Genomic DNA, 15,738 nt, shown 5'->3' with positions numbered 1-15,738 from the left:
AGTAGCTGTCATCAGGAAAATATTTGGGGACCTCTGGCTTAGAATAATATGTGTCACAATATTTACCCTTTGGGGGTGGTCCCTGAGACCCTTCTAGATGGTATGTAAGGTCAAAACTATTTCCATAATAATACCAAGGTACTATTTGTCTTTTTCACTCTCATTCTCACAGATACTTACCAACTGTCTAACACAACATGAGAGAAGGGGTATGGGGAGAAGTCCTGATGAAGTATTGGAAACAACAATTTTTCAAGTCTCCACCACTGTTATTATATTTAAGGCCAAAATTTCCAGTGTGTGGATTAAGGAAAACATTGATTAAGTCACCCTGAGAGGAATTACTCTCATGATCTACTTAAGCAACAGTTCATGCCTCAAGAAAAGGGAGAAAAACTTATCCTTGAATTTGTAAATCTTGAAGAAGAAAAGACCTTTCTAAACAAAACAAGAAGGCATAAAGAAAAAGTCTGATATCTTTGATTATATAAAAATTTAAAATTTATGTTCAAAACCCATATAAACTAAATCAAAAGACAAATGGTTGATTCAGAAAAATATTTGCAATATATGTGACACAGGACTAATTTCTTTAAAATTGAAAAGGTCTTATTAATCAATACGATAGGAAAAAGGATAAAGAAGCTAATCAAGCAGTTAATGGAAACTAAATACAAATGGCAAATAAACACATAAAAGATTCATAAATAAAAACAAACAAATATCTTCTCCCAGTAGGTTGGTTGTCTTTTCATTTTGTTGATGGTTTGGAAACGACCTAAGTATTCATTGATGGATGAATGGATAAAGAAGATATGGTATATATATATATATATACACACACAATGGAATATTGTTCAGTCATTAAAAAACCCAGATGAAATCTTGCCATTTCAGACAACATGGATGGACCTTGAGGTTATTATGCTGAGTGAAATAAGTCAGATGGAGAAAGGCAAATACTGTATGATCTCACTCATATGTGGAGTATAAAAAACAAAGAACAAACAAAACAGAAACAAACACATAGATACAGAGGACAGATTGATGGTTACCAGAGGCGAAAGGGGGCGGAGGGAGAACGAAATGGGTAAGGGGGAGTCAGTTGTATGGTGAGGGATGGAAACCAGAGTTTTGGTAGTGAGCACACTGTAGTATATACAGAAGGTGAATTATAATGTTGTATACCTGAAACTTATATAGTGTTATAAACCAATGTTACCTCAATTTAAGAAATTTACAATTAAATAAAATTTTAAAATCATAAAACAAAAACAACGATGAGATGCTGTTATGAACTGCATGTTTGTGTTCTGCCTACATTCATATGCTGAAGCCTTAACCGCCAATGTGATGGCATTTGGAGAAGGGGCCTTCGGGAGGTGATTAGGTCTGGATGAGTTCGTAAGAGTGGGATCTTCACGATGGGACGAGTGCCCTTATAAGAAGAGACAACAAAAGCCTTGCTCCCTCTCTCTCTGCCGCATGAGGACACGGAAAAGGTGGCTGTCTGCAGGCCAGGAAGAAAGCCCTCACTCGAATCCAACCATGTGGGCACCCTGCCCTAGGACTTCCAGCCTCCAGAACTGTGACAAACAAGTCTGTTGTTTAAGCCACTCAGTCTGTGGGATCCTGTTGTGGCAGCCCAGCAGACTAAGAGAGAGATCACTTTCATTTGCGAGATTATAAGCTAGTTTCAATGTTTGATGATAACCAATGTTGGCAAATGTGAAGTGTCTCCTTCCCTCTTGTTGCAAGCATTTCGGTAAGCCATATGACAATATACATCAACTTCTAGCATCCACAAAGCTTTTGACTCAGCAGTTCTTACCTCCAAGAATTTATACTGGGGATCTATTTGCATATATATATATATATATGACAATGTATGTACAAAGATGATTATTGTTGTGCTGTAGGACCCAAACCTGGAAGAAGCATAAATACACATCGGTAAGGAATGAGTTAAATCATTTGTCCTTAGATGGGCTACTCTACAGCCTTTTAAAAAGAATGTGGCAATCGCAGAATTGAAGAGGTGAATACACAGATGTTCATGGTGTGATTCTTTAAACTTTTCTGTTTATTTTAAATTTTCCTGATAAAAAGTTGGGCAGTAGGGAGAGAATACAGTAGAATTATAGATGCTGTTATGGAAACTAAGATAGATTAAGTAAAAAATAAATAAATAAATTGCAGAACAACGTATATAGTATTATTCAGAGTTTTCCTACCTTTGATCCATCATTTGTGGATTTACCTAAATTCAATCCCTTAATTTCTTGTTTTTATTATTACAAATAATTCCTTAATAAACATGTTTGTTCATAATCTTCTTGTACATCTCTATTATTTGAGTAAAATCATAGATGCTTAGAACTGGGGCGTATGACCATTATTAAGGCTATAGATACATATTTTTAAAATGCCTCTGGAAATGTTCCTCCAATTTGTTCTTTACCAGAAATTCCACAATTTAATAAGTACCTATTCTGTGCCCATATTATTGAAAATACAAGGGAGAACACCTTATCAAAATTCTCGAGGAGTTCCAAACACTGTTCTTAAGCCACTGAGGTAATAACTAATACTTACTGAGTCCAACTACGTGCCAGGCCCTGGGCTGAGTGTTTTACAGGCAACATCCACCGCCAAATTCTGACTCGCTGCTGGAGGTTGTGTCTGAGTTATTTCTTTGGGGAACTAATATTTAAAAGGGAAGCTAATCTACTAGGCCCTTCTCACTCTCCACTCCCATGCTAATTTAAAAAAGAAAAGGATGAGTTCATTCCTTTGCATACACCCAGCCCTCCTCTTTGAAATGGGCCCTTCTTTTCCTGTAGTTAACATTTCGGCGCCAAGGTGAATGCCCTCTGAGGCTTTCTGCTGGAGGAGCAGCCAAGCTCTTCCACCTGATTGGTATGAAGGTGGGAAGTCAGCGACGGCTCTGTGGAAACGCTTGGCCTAACTCACAATAGATTAGTAAACTGAGAATGAGCGAAATCACAGAATGTCATTGATGGGCAGAAAAAAGGATGTAGATCCTTTCAGGATAACGCAAGCGGAGCACCTTATAAAGTCAAATTCAGCTGTTCTTTTTCCTGAGTTTGCTGAAGGACCATTGTCCGTTATGTCAGTTAATGATTGCTATTATGCAAGAGACTACGTGAGACATGTATTTAGAATTTGGCTCCAGGATAATTTTTTTCCCAAGAAATTGATGAGTTTTTTCTTTCTGAATAAAAGAATGAGGGAAGCTCAGAGCCAAAACTGATGTTTAATCTCAGCAACTCTACTAGTGTTCATGATCTGTAAGTTTCTTTCTTTTTCCTTTTCTTCCTCCTGATTTTCTATTTTAATTTCTGTCTTACTGATGATATTGTATAGATGCCCTTAATATATTTTGCTTCAAGTCATTTTTGAAGGGAGGCTAAGGTATAGATAAGGTATTTTTGGCTAACGTGTAGTGTCTCTGGTGTCCGTGCTCTTAAGGATACTAAATACTGTGCATGCTTCCCCTCCATCCTTTCATCCAACAAAGATTTATAGACACAAGGGAGCAGTGTAGGGTAGTGGGGGAGGACACAGCTCCCAGAATGAAACAGGCTCCACCACTTATAACCTGTGACCTCCAGCAGGCCACCAAATTTCTCTGTCTCGGTTTTCTCATCTGGAAAATGGAACTGATAATAGTGGCATTCTTGATTCTTAGTCGTAACAGTGAAGTTTAAGATAACACAAGGAAAGTGCTTGAAATAATGTCCAACACATAATCTTACCTTTCATGACCATCACTATTATTTTTTATTAGATGCTGTTATGGACTGAATTGCATCACTCCCAAAAATTCTTATGTTGAAGTCCTAACCCCCAGTACCCCAGAATATGACTGTATTTAGAGACAGGGCCTTTAAAGAGGTAACCAATTTAAAATTAGGTCATTAGCATGGCCCCTAATCCAATATGGTTGGTATTTTTATAAGAGAAGGAAATTTGGACATAGACATAAGAGGGAAGACACTGTGAAGACACAGGGAGAAGGTAGCCATCTACAAGCCAAGGAGAGAGGCCTAGGAAGAAACCAACTCTGCCAACACCTTGATCTTAGAATGTCCAGAATCTTGAGAAAATGTTTCTGTTGTTTAAGTCACCAGATCTGTGGTACTTTGTCATGGCAGCCCTAGGAAACTAATACAGATGCCTATTATGTGCCTGGTTGTTTCCTAGGCACTGGATATATATAGTGGTGAAGATGGCAGACAAGGGCCCTGTTTTTAAGGAGATTAAATTCTAGTGGAGATAAGTTATAAGCCTGTAAGCAAATCTATGGATAACATAATTTCAAGAAAACGGTAGGTGCAATGAAGAAAATAGTAATGATGACGTGAAGGATGTGACATGGGGTGGTGGTGCATCTATTTAGACTAGATGGTTTGACAGCCAGGCAGGGTCTGCTCATAGAATGACAAGAGGGAGCCAGCAGGGGAACACTAGCTCCAGAGAATTCCAGGCAGAAGGAGTGTGCTTGATCTGTTTGAGGATCAAACAGGTGGACAGTGTAGCTGGAGGACAATGCGAGAGGAGAGGAGAGGTGGGCAGGAGAGGAGGTCTGAGAAGAACAAAACCAGGTCACATAAGGCCTGCAGGCCAAAGAAAGACCTTTGGATTCATACCTTTAAAACCTACTCTGTTGGAAGGAGAATGAATGAGGGAGCTGGAGTGGAAACTGGGAAAACAGTCAGAAAGATGGTGGACTTGGACTGGAAGAGAGTGGTGGAGACAGAAAAGGGAAGATCCATGGATGGATTCCAGATATATTTTGAAAGAAAAGTTTATAGGACTTGTTTGTGAATTAGATACAAGGTGAGGTGCAGCTGAATATCAGAGAATTTAAAAAGTGTTAGGTTTTTAAATTAAACAACTGCATGGAAAGTGGTGCCATTTGCTGATCTGGGGAAGACGGCAGGGGGTGGAAGAGTGAGGAGGAGGAAGGGGGTGGAATTTAGAGCTATATCGCAGCCTGACCATGACTGAGATGGCCATTATCCATCTAGGTGGAAATGTTAAGAGTCTGTTAATATCAGAGTTAGAGCTCAGGGAGACTGAGGGCCAGAGATACACATTTGTGAGTCAGCCAGGGGAATGGATGGGATCATCCAGAAAGATGCTAGAGCAGAAAGCCTGGGACTAGAACAGAGCCCTCGTATGTTCCAACTTAAGAGCATGAGAGGAGGAGACTAAGAAAGAGCCACCAGTGAGGCAGGAGGAAAAGCAGAGGAGTGCATCTCACAGAAGTGGAGAGGAAATGAGAGGCAATAACTACATGTATTGATACCACATTCACATGTATACATGATATTAAACACATCTGAGAACGTATGTGTGTTCCCAGAGGACACACATACACATGTGTGTGCACATCATGTGGGCTGTCTGTTGGTGTATATGATTATAGAATCCAATTCTAGGGTTTGAAGCTCTTTTTAAAATTACATTTTACACATCAGTAAACTTGTAATGCAGGAACTGCTTTCTTAGGGTTATTTATATTCCTGGGTTGCAGAAGGATTTGTCAGGAAATAATATGAATGTTATTTATCTGACTGTTCAGCTTTATTGACTGCTACATTTCACATCCTTCAGTTCTTTTTGGCAGAGGAGTAAATAACATTGCTATTAACCTCTAACACCGGTATAAAAATAGGCAGTTATTAAGGGGTAAATATTACTTTGACGATTATTGCCCCAGTCTGCTTTCTCTGGGAGATGTAATAAATAAGGTCTCTCATGGGGTCCACAAAGTTCCCAATTTTGTTGAGGGAGCTGGCAGCTTTCCTGGCCACGGGCTGTGATTTGGAGCCATGTGGAGCTGATATAAAACACCCCATGAGCGATTGCTTGTTCCTGGAGGAAATCAAGGCAGCGTTAATGCCCCACTGTGGCTGTGTATGTGGGAGCTGATGGTGTCAGGTCCTACGGTTCGTACAAGACGAGGCTTAGAGAGGGCTGAGACCCCTGCTAAGAACACAGGGAGCTGGGCTCAGGAGAAGGAGAGTATGTGGAAGCCTGGGGTTTGTTATGTCAACCTGTTGATGAACCCAAGCTATGGCTGTAGAGGCATAGGACCCAGAGTTTTCCAATGATCACTCTTTATTAATGAACAGTTTAACTGGCAGGCTAACTACATGGAGTATCCCGATTTTGGAGGTAAAGAGATGAAGAGCTAAGGTAGAGAAAGAGTCTTGAACTAGAAGCCAAGAGCACTAAACTATAGTCTCAACTCTAGCCTTCGTTTGCATTAAGATCCTGGGCAAGTTATTTGTCTTCTCATCCATAATAAATGAGGGGACTGAACTACACGCTTTCCTAAGACCCTTCCAGTCCAGAAATGCTTTGTCGTCCACCCAGTCAGCCCTGGTTGGAGGAGTCTACCAGGTCTGGGGAAAATTCTAGTAAGTAGTGAGCCATTGTTTAGTGATGTCTGCCCACTCAGTGGACACGACTGTGCACCACAGCCAGCAACACCTGTCACCCTACAGGAAGCTCCAGCAATAGTGGGCCCTGTGTGCTCAAGCAGGTCCTCAACTGTACCCTGAACCGAGAGCCACTTAGCTTTGCAGCACTTTTGATCTTGTTCTATCCTCTGATTACAATTGTAAAACCATGGGTTTTTTTTGTTCTCCTTGAAAAGCATTTAAATCCAGACACCATGGTTAACAATGAGTTGGATGTTTCATGCAGAATGAGAGGCATGCACACTGCAGGCTGTGCAGGAGATTCACTTCTGAAAAGCTGCCTCTACGTGAATGCATTCTAGGAACCCACTATTTAAGGAAAATTTTGTAAAATGAAGGGTCTTGCATTCATTTAATGTGTATGTTTGGGAAATTTGGGTTTTCACACATCAGTGGAGGTGGGGGTGGTGATGGCAGTAAGGCATGTTTCTGCTCTTCTTCATCCAAACCAGGCTAAACTGGTTGATTGTAGTGGCCCTTAAGCTTCTTGCCTCCATAAGACAAAACTTGAGAGGATGTGACCATCTTGACATCTCCACTCCACTCAGAAAGCAGATGATGCTTATTCAAGTGTTTTATTTATGAAGCAATGGGAATACGCACAAAAGAGTGAAATATATAACATTCCAGACCCATTTGGCATAAATGTCAGCAGAATGGTTTGGAAATCCTGGCCTCATTTAATTTTCCCAGAATTTACTATTTTATACTGCAGTGTTAATAGACACTGTGCCAGTATTTCTTGAAGGTTGTAAATTGTTGCAAGGGGACATTTTAAATCATTATGCGGGCCACTTCAACTCGTTAGTAACGCCTCAAATAACAAAAAAAAAGAAATATGCATTTTGGAAAAGGAAAAGATAATTGTGTTTAATAGTTGCATAAGGTATAAACACACATCGTATCAAACATATATAAGATGAGAAGGGAGCAAATGGAGAGAAAAAATAGAAGTTGGAAAAATGATGAGAAGGGATCCCAGAGAGGTTGGTACAACAGAGGGAGAGAGAAGTGCTTCCTGAACCACAAAACTCTTCACTGATGAGGAACCCTGCCCACCCACTAGCCGGTCATGTAAGCTCCACTCTAGGATGAGACAGCCAGTCTGTGGAAATTTCCTGCACTAACACACTGCTGGGAGTCCAGCCCTCCCTGCACAGCATAGCCCATTGGTCAAGGGTCACAGGAAGTGTTCCTGTTGCTATGGAACTTGTGGCTATAGTGCTCCTTGCCATTCACTCTTCTCAACAACTCTTTTCCTCCTGTCTCTGCACTCCTTGTTCTGTTGGACATATTCTGTTCTTTCTAGCAACAAAACAAAGCTTGTGATGGCCATGTTCCTACTTGAAAGTGAGCAGGGATTCAGACAGGGAAGTTGCCCTAGCGGGTGGGCACCCTTGATGCCTTTTTGTAGTGGGCAATGGGGACCCTCCTGAAAGAGAAGTCACTCTGAGGGAAGACAAACTCTGACACCTGGAGCTGTAGAGAGCAGTTTGGGACAAGTGATCCTGAAGACAGAGTAGTGTCTTTTACCTAGAATTGTCTGCTGGCTGGACCCCACATTAGAATCACTGTGGGTGCTGTGGTTGGGGGCATAGGGTGGGGTATTAGTAAAGACAAAGAGAGTTAATCAAGAGAACGGGGAAAATGTTTGTGAGCCCATGTGCAACTATCCCTAAGACACCCCCCCCCCACCCCACCCAGTGCCAAGAACTAGCACAGGACTATGCGACTTATTTAGGGGGTCTTTTTCCATGGGTGGCAGCAGGGGTGCTATACACCTGTGAGAACTGGTTTAAACAAGAGCAAATTTGAATTTGAGTTATTGTTGTTACGTAAGTCCGTTTGTACTCCAGGATGAGGAGACCTGGAGAAACCAAGATCCCACTGTCAAATCATGTTCCCCCAGATGCATCAGTGCACATGGTTTAAATCTAATGTCACTGCCACTGTGTGGTCCCTGGGCTGGCAGCATCACTACCACCTGGGAGCTTGTTAGAAGTGCAGAATCTCGGGCTCCACTCTAGACCTATGAATCAGAATCTGCATTTGACAAGACCCCACGCACATTAAAATTTGAGAAGCGCTTCTCTAGAGCAATGGTTCTCAGTTTGGGTCACACCAGTTCTCTAGGGAGCCTTAAAAACTACTGATGCCTGGGTCCTATTCCTAGAGATTCTGATGGTTTGTCCTGGGCTCCGGGATTTTTAAAAAGCTCCCTATATGATTTTAATGTGCAGCCAGGCAAGAGAACTAAAGGAAGAACTTTTTCGGAATCGAAGCCAATGGCTTTTTGCTAAGTCACCCTCAGTAGGAGCCTCTTGGCTTCATAAGGGCAGAGCGCATTCTCTCTCGTTCAACATTATAAACCTGGCACAGTAGCTGCTACATAGTAGGCATTCAGTAAATATTTGTCGTTGCTATTAGAGTCCAACAGAACCCTAACCCCCATGGGGTAGTGATTCCCATCTCTCAGGACATATAGATTAGGTTCCAAACATGTGCTCAGGAAGGAAAAAGCAACTATGATGGTAAGAGAAAAATCAGGACATCGAGATAAATCAGAGCCTTTGTACACAGCAGAAGGGATACAAGCAACTTTAGAAAGAATCGTGGAAAAATAATGGCTTTCTAAAAAGAAATATGAAGAAGGGAAGGAGGAGAAGAGAAATACCAAGTGTAGAATTTGTGAGGAACATAGCACCACTGGTTGTGTTGACATAGCTGAGCTTCTAGAAGCCTCCAGTAGGGGCTGCAGGACCAGTGGTTGGGGAGCGGACTCTGAGAGTGGCAGAGAGACAGCTGGGAGCCTTGTACGTTGGCACAAAAAATCCATCCGGGTTAGCTCAGGTGCAGCCCAGAATCACGTTTAATAAGACAGAGAAAAGGGGAACTTTTCTAATGCCAGGAATAAAGAACTGCTGGCAGGAAATGAGATGAGGAAGAAAGAAAGTGAATTGTAGAGATACCTGATGTTAAAAAAAGACTATCATAAATGAAGCTGATTTATTTGACTAAAAGGCCAGCCGTGGCATAAATGTTAAAAGGCCATTTGTTTTTCTATATCACAAAAGGCGAATCACTAAATTTGCAATGTGAATGCTTTATTGTACTTTAAAAATTCTGAATTCTTTAAGCTGCTCTTTTTCTGTTCCAAAAAAGCTATTTTAAAGGCCCACATTAGAATATTTTATAACTCTTTTATCCCTCCTGAACATCTGTGAACTGGAAAGAATACAGTATATTACAGAAACAATCCATTTAAAGAAAAACAATTAAAATGAAAACTACTTCCATTTCTGTGGCATAAAACTCTAATTCTCTCCCCTCTGCAATTTTATTGCCACCCTGACATGATATAGTCACAGCTTCACTTACACACAATGTTAATTTCACTCATACTCTACTTAATCTTCAAAACATTGCAGAATAACATTTTTCTTTAGTAATTTATCATTTGCTCTGATAAGGCAATGTGTTTAGAGGATGTTAGAATTTTTTCTAAGTTTGCATTTATCTCGATGCTGAAATGTGCTCTGAATGCTATTAAAATATATCATTTATACACTTTCACATTTAACTATATTAACTATACCTTAACTAGACATTTATTAAGAGCAGCGTATTTATTTCCCATTCAGGACTTTTCAAATCTGCGGAGTCAGCTCTATGGAAATGAGCAATTTTTGCCAGCCTTACACTGTGTAATAGGTTAAACTGAGCAGAAACCCCAGGGTTTCATTGTGGAGAGGTACGCAATTGCTCATCTTCTCTGGGCTTCCTTAAGTCGTTTCCCGACGCAGGACCTCTCATCATTCCACCTGCTGCCAGCGATGTGTTCTGAGCTCTAAAGAAGCTCATGACAGCTCTCATTCATTCATTCACTCATTATTTAACAAATATCTTCTATGTATGAGTATCCTAAGATGAACAGGTCTTTCTTCAAGATCTTTCCCTCAAGATTAATAAGAAAGCATAAATTCTTCTTATTTAGTTTTTATTTATATCTAAATATAACCTGTGCACATAGCTTAGAAAGTCAAGGTTTATTTGGCTTCTAAGGAAAAACTACAGTTCCTGTTTAGTCCTCCCTACTCTTAATCCTGCTTTCCAGAGGTCACCACTTTCAATTTTTAGCCATTTCTTCTTGTTTTTATCTACATATTTCTAAATGTCACTACTCTTATTTTTTGACTTTTCAGTTTTAGATAGTATCTACTGACTCTCAACTATGGAAGATATTGGGTTTCTTTCTTCTTATATTACCACTTTTCCACACACGTCAAACACTTGCTCTCCTCCAATCTCTCAATGTTGTATAGTGATGAACCAGTAAATATTATTCACAGTTGAGCCATAGTAGTAGAGTATAATTCCATTTCCTTTTTTGTATAGCTTTTTGTTTTCCCTGAAGTTAATCATTGCTTTTCTCATTTGCTTAGTTTTCCATGATTCTATAACTAAACAAACTCTAAATCCTCTGATAGAACTATAAAGTCTCCTTTCTGTATGTTCAAATACACCAGGTTATCAGTTTCTTCTTCCTTTTTCAAGACATCAACCTTGGAGTCTTTTGTCCTCCTCCTACAATTTGGCCCAGTTGCTCGCTAGGCCTGCTAACCATTGGTCAGGCTGGGACTTCCCTTCACTCTCATCCTGGAAATTTCCTTTACTTATCTCTTCTGTTAGATCCCTGTTTCCTCAGTCCTAGGTTTTTCTTCTTGATTTCTCCCGTGTTTGGGTGGAGTACATCCTCTAGCAGCTTCCTGAGAAAGGTGCATGGGAGGAACAAGATGCCTCCAAATCCTGAGCCTTTCTAAGGACCCATGGCACAAACAGCTTGTTTCTAATTGGTTTCTTCCCTGCAGGCTTAAGTTTCAGCTCTTCCCAGCCTGGCAAAATAGTTAAGACTATCAGCCGTCAAAATTTTGTTGAAATCTCTTTTCTGCTGCGGTCTCTTCTTGTTCTCCTAGTCCTTGTGTGTTTATGCCTTTTAAATTCTTTTAGAGGCATTTCTGGAGGCAATAGAGATAAACACGTAGATTCCATTTACCATGTTTAGCCTAAAGTACAATAATTTCCTTTTATAATGGTAGAGCTTTAGTTCTGCAAATGTGACCATTCATTTATTCTTTCATTACTTAACAAATAGAGAGAGCACCTAATATATGCTAGGTGTGATTCTAGGACCTGGGGTTATGTGCTAAACAAAGCTGATGAAATTTCCTACCCTCATGGAGTTTACATTCTAGTGGAGGGAGGGCTGGATGGTAAACAAAATAATTAATATATATCACATAAGCTGATGATGTTTCATGGAAAATAAACAAATACAGCCATAGTAGGAGCAGGGCATTCACATCTAAATATGATGGGCAGAGAAGGCCTCAGTGAAAAGGTGATATTTGACCAAAGACCCAAAGGAAGTGAGAGAGCAAGAGAGTGACTCTTTGGGGGAAGAGCATTCTAGACAGAGGAAGAGCTGGCCTTGAGGTGGGAGCATGCCTAGAATGTTCAAAGAGGGGCAAGGAGGTCACTGTGGCTGAATAGAGAAAATGAGGACAGGTTAAGTGGCAGTCAGGCCCGAATCATCTCTGTCTTTAGAAACATCACTGTAAGGACTTACTGTTTCCTCAGCTAGAGTTCGGTGTACACAACTGTCTCCTGACTGGCCGTTTCTCTCACCATCTTAAAGCCCTTTCAGAAAATGCGTTTCTGGGGTGGGAGTTCATTTTCCCTGTAAAGAACATTAATATTTCCACCTCAGAACACTCTTTGTTTGCCTATCTGTATGATTAGTTCTTTCTCATCGTCAGGCTTCCTCTCCAATGCCACCTCCTCAGACGTTAGGACCCTAAAGTGTTCCCCAGGGCATTCTCTAACATCTGCTCCCCTCCACCATTTCTCATAGAACTTACCACATTTTGAAATTATTATGTTCTTTTATTTGTTTACTTGTTTTTTTGTTCTCGTTTTTTGGTCTCCACCCATTAGAATGAAAGATGCATAGAAGAGACGACATCCAATTCGTTTGTTGTATGTACCATACGCCTACCCCTTCAGTGCCCAGTTATTGAATGGATAGATGGACAGATGGATGGAGGTGCCTTTGGGCAAAACTGGGAATGTCTGACAATTACATTAAATTGAGTCCTTTAAAATATCTTCCTTCTTTTATCCTATTCTTTAGTTTCATTTAGCTTGTACTTTCATTTAACTTGTACTTTGTAATTACAAAGGGGCTAATAAAAAAATTGAAATGCCTTGAATTAACACTTTTAAAATATTCTCAAGCTGCACTTCCTTCTTCAGTGTGTTTTATAATCTTTATTCCATCTGGTAATTATAACAATACAAACCATAGCTTGTGAGCCTAACTCACATACAACTTAATAGAACGTAATAAGTTTTCCAAAGAAAATTCAAATCTATTATGATTTGAATCTCCACTTCTTTAATAAGTAAAATCCTGGTTTTCTTAGCATAATAGTGTCTCCTGCATTATTACTTTGTTCATTTTTGAAAACTGAGATTTGGGGGAAGGAAATATGAGAGTGGATGGGGGAAGTCCCCTAAATGCTAATATCACTTTTTAACAGCTAAAGACAGATGAGGATGGAGGAAGAAAGAGCAGCAAGAGTTACAGGAATTTTGGCCAGAAATCAATGGAAAGCTCTGAGCCCCCTACTAAAACAATGATATGCCAATAGCCACATGAGAATTTGATGGATGATTCTAGGGGTCAAATAAAAGTGAATTAACACGGGCAGTAAACCATATGGAGGAACCAGCAGGCAGGGAGAGATGGCAAAAAATTGACATGGAAAACTTGAGCAGAAGCAAACCAGAAGGGGCAAAAAGGAAAACAAAGGAAGGGACAGTTGAGGCCCTTGGGAATTGTCCACAATGACTCCTAAATGTTGAGCTAAAATTGGCTCCCTGGATGAAGCCATCATTATTAGTTCATTCTAAGACATTATGGAGAGGAAATTAAGATGTTCTAAAATCATTTAAAATGTTTATGTTTCTTTTTATATCCCTCTGTCCTTTAGGATTTCTTTAAGGAACTTAGGGTAAAGTTTCATATAAATATGAATCAGAGAATTAAAACACATCTTAGGGAACCACCTGGCCCAAGCCTCCTTTTACATTAGGAAACTAAGGTCCAAGTTAACTTGGCCAAGGTTAACATAACACAGTCTTTTCTACTTATTTGCAGTTCTATGCTAGACAGGTTGGGTCAGATTCGCCTATGGTGTCCCTCCCGTCCAGCACTCATGGAGTCTAGCACACGAGAAGTGCTCCAGAACATCAGCTGAGTGAGCGAGAAATGGCAACTCACTGCTTCTATTTGGGGTTATTTCTCATGGGTCTGTCTTCTGAAAGGCTGCCCTATTCCCTCCAGCTTATTATTTCTAGCACGCCCAGTAACAATGGCTATAGATAGGAGAATGAATGTCTGCAGTGTGACAACTGGGAATTAAAGAAAATGCGTCACGTTGGTCAGAAACAGAGAGCTTTCCAGAGCACCAAGACTCCAGGGATCCGTGGCACTGCCTCCACACTCACAGAGGGAGCCCCCAGGGTACACAGTGCCCCTCAGGAGAGCTGCTCATCCACAGAGCTGACCAGTGACTTATGTAGCTTGAGGTTTGTGACTTAACTTCTTGAAGACTCCATATTTCCTTCTGTTAAGTGGAAGTCCATTTTTCCAAGACCTAAGGAGTTATTACATATATTTAATATAGAGTTTTGAGAGCTGACAGAGAAATTGACATAAGTTTCTAATTGAGCACAAATGATGATATAGCATTAGTTAGTACTCTGTTTTCTATTTGGTCCCCATGCCAATCTTTGACAACCAGTAAGGTGCTGCGGTCAAGTGAAGTACATGCCAAGCGGCAGATTCCTACATAGAATCCTACCAAAGTATCTAAACTAGTATGATTCTGATCTGTCCATGTCTAAACAAATCAAAGCTTGGCAAAGTTAAGTGCCTTTCTGAGGGCCATGCAGAAGCTCAGGTTCAAATCAAGGCCTGTCTGACTAAAGCACCCTTTATCTACTTATTTTTAAAGATTTTATTTCACTTTATTTTTTATTTTTCCTTCTTCTCCCCAAAGCCCCCAGTATATAGTTGTATATTTTAGTTGTGGATCCTTCTAGTTGTGGCATGTGGGATGCCACCTCAGCATGGCCTGATGAGTGGTGCTAGGTGCACACCCAGGATCCGAACCAGCGAAACCCTGGGCCACCAAAGCGGAGGGCGCGAACTTAACGACTTGGCCGCGGGCCGGCCCCTAAAGCACCCTTTCTATACCCCATTTGTTTCCACTAGCGAGATTTCAGTCGAATTGAAGAAAATAACGAGGGCCAAGCAGGTAGCTTTGGGGTCAGGAAAAAGATTTACCGACCCGTTGTAAAGGCTAGTCTTAAGAATTGGCAAGATCTGTACTGAGCTTTTCTTGGATGTCTCTCTGACCGTATATATCACTACGTAATCTATACAGTGGTATTTTAACGGACAGAGCTCTTACCTGTAATAATTTTCTTTGAACTCATATGCTCTAAGAAATGCCAATAAACTCAGTTGAAGTAATTTCTTACCCATAGCACATGCATTTGTGCAGAAGGACGCTAGATCTCATGAACAAGAGAACACCCGTAAACTCTGCATGGAGCAGCCATTACATGCAAAATGGACGTTTGAAAAAGAAAACATTTGACCCTTCCATTGATTGAACTTTCTTGAAAGTGCCCTTCAGGGAGTAGTGAGCTGGTTGCCAGGAAACAGAAATTCTTTTCTGGAATCAATTCTTGCCATTCTAAGTGTCTTTGAATGTGTCACTTATTAGAATCTTGGTTCCCAACTTACAATGGGAGGATTCTCCCTCTCCAGCTTCCTCAATCAAGAAATGTCAAGAGATTCAGAATATACCTGTAAATAGTTATGAAGGTATTCTGAACATATGAAATGACAATCTTTTTAAATTGTACATTATAATGGAGCTATTTTCAAATATCATGTCATTTGGAAGGCACTAAGTGATAATAAATAACAAAAAAAAATTTCCACATTGGTTCATGTGAGTATGAACGCTTCCTTTGGTATTAGGATGTAAATTTTGTGTGATGCGTTTTGAGGGAGTCTGGCATTTTGGAACAAGCTTGGGTGAGCCAATCTATGCTCTAGCCCAGTTCTTGTCACTCACTAGCTCTATGA

The 15,738-nt window shown here is 40.4% G+C and overlaps 1 long non-coding RNA gene across 2 annotated transcripts in view; it reads right to left on the bottom strand.

Annotated features, from left to right (window-relative positions):
- Positions 1-15,300, bottom strand: part of LOC111773204 (uncharacterized) — a 29,378-nt gene extending 14,078 nt beyond the window's left edge. Inside the window, exons 1-2 of one of the 2 annotated variants that reach the window (XR_002807493.2) lie at positions 15,053-15,300; positions 12,142-12,252 (exon numbers count right to left, since the gene is read on the bottom strand). This is a non-coding gene — a long non-coding RNA (uncharacterized lncRNA). Of the gene's footprint in view, positions 1-12,141; positions 12,253-12,437; positions 14,234-15,052 lie in introns of those variants that run through there. The other variant, XR_011438340.1, reaches the window with a different exon arrangement.
- Between the last annotated feature and the right edge of the window lie 438 nt (positions 15,301-15,738).

The sequence above is a fragment of the Equus caballus genome, chromosome 4 (assembly GCF_041296265.1).
Source record: "Equus caballus isolate H_3958 breed thoroughbred chromosome 4, TB-T2T, whole genome shotgun sequence".
NCBI classification, from domain to species: Eukaryota; Metazoa; Chordata; class Mammalia; order Perissodactyla; family Equidae; genus Equus; species Equus caballus.
Note: the sequence above shows the minus strand (reverse complement) of the source record. Positions and strands in the feature narration are given on the sequence as shown.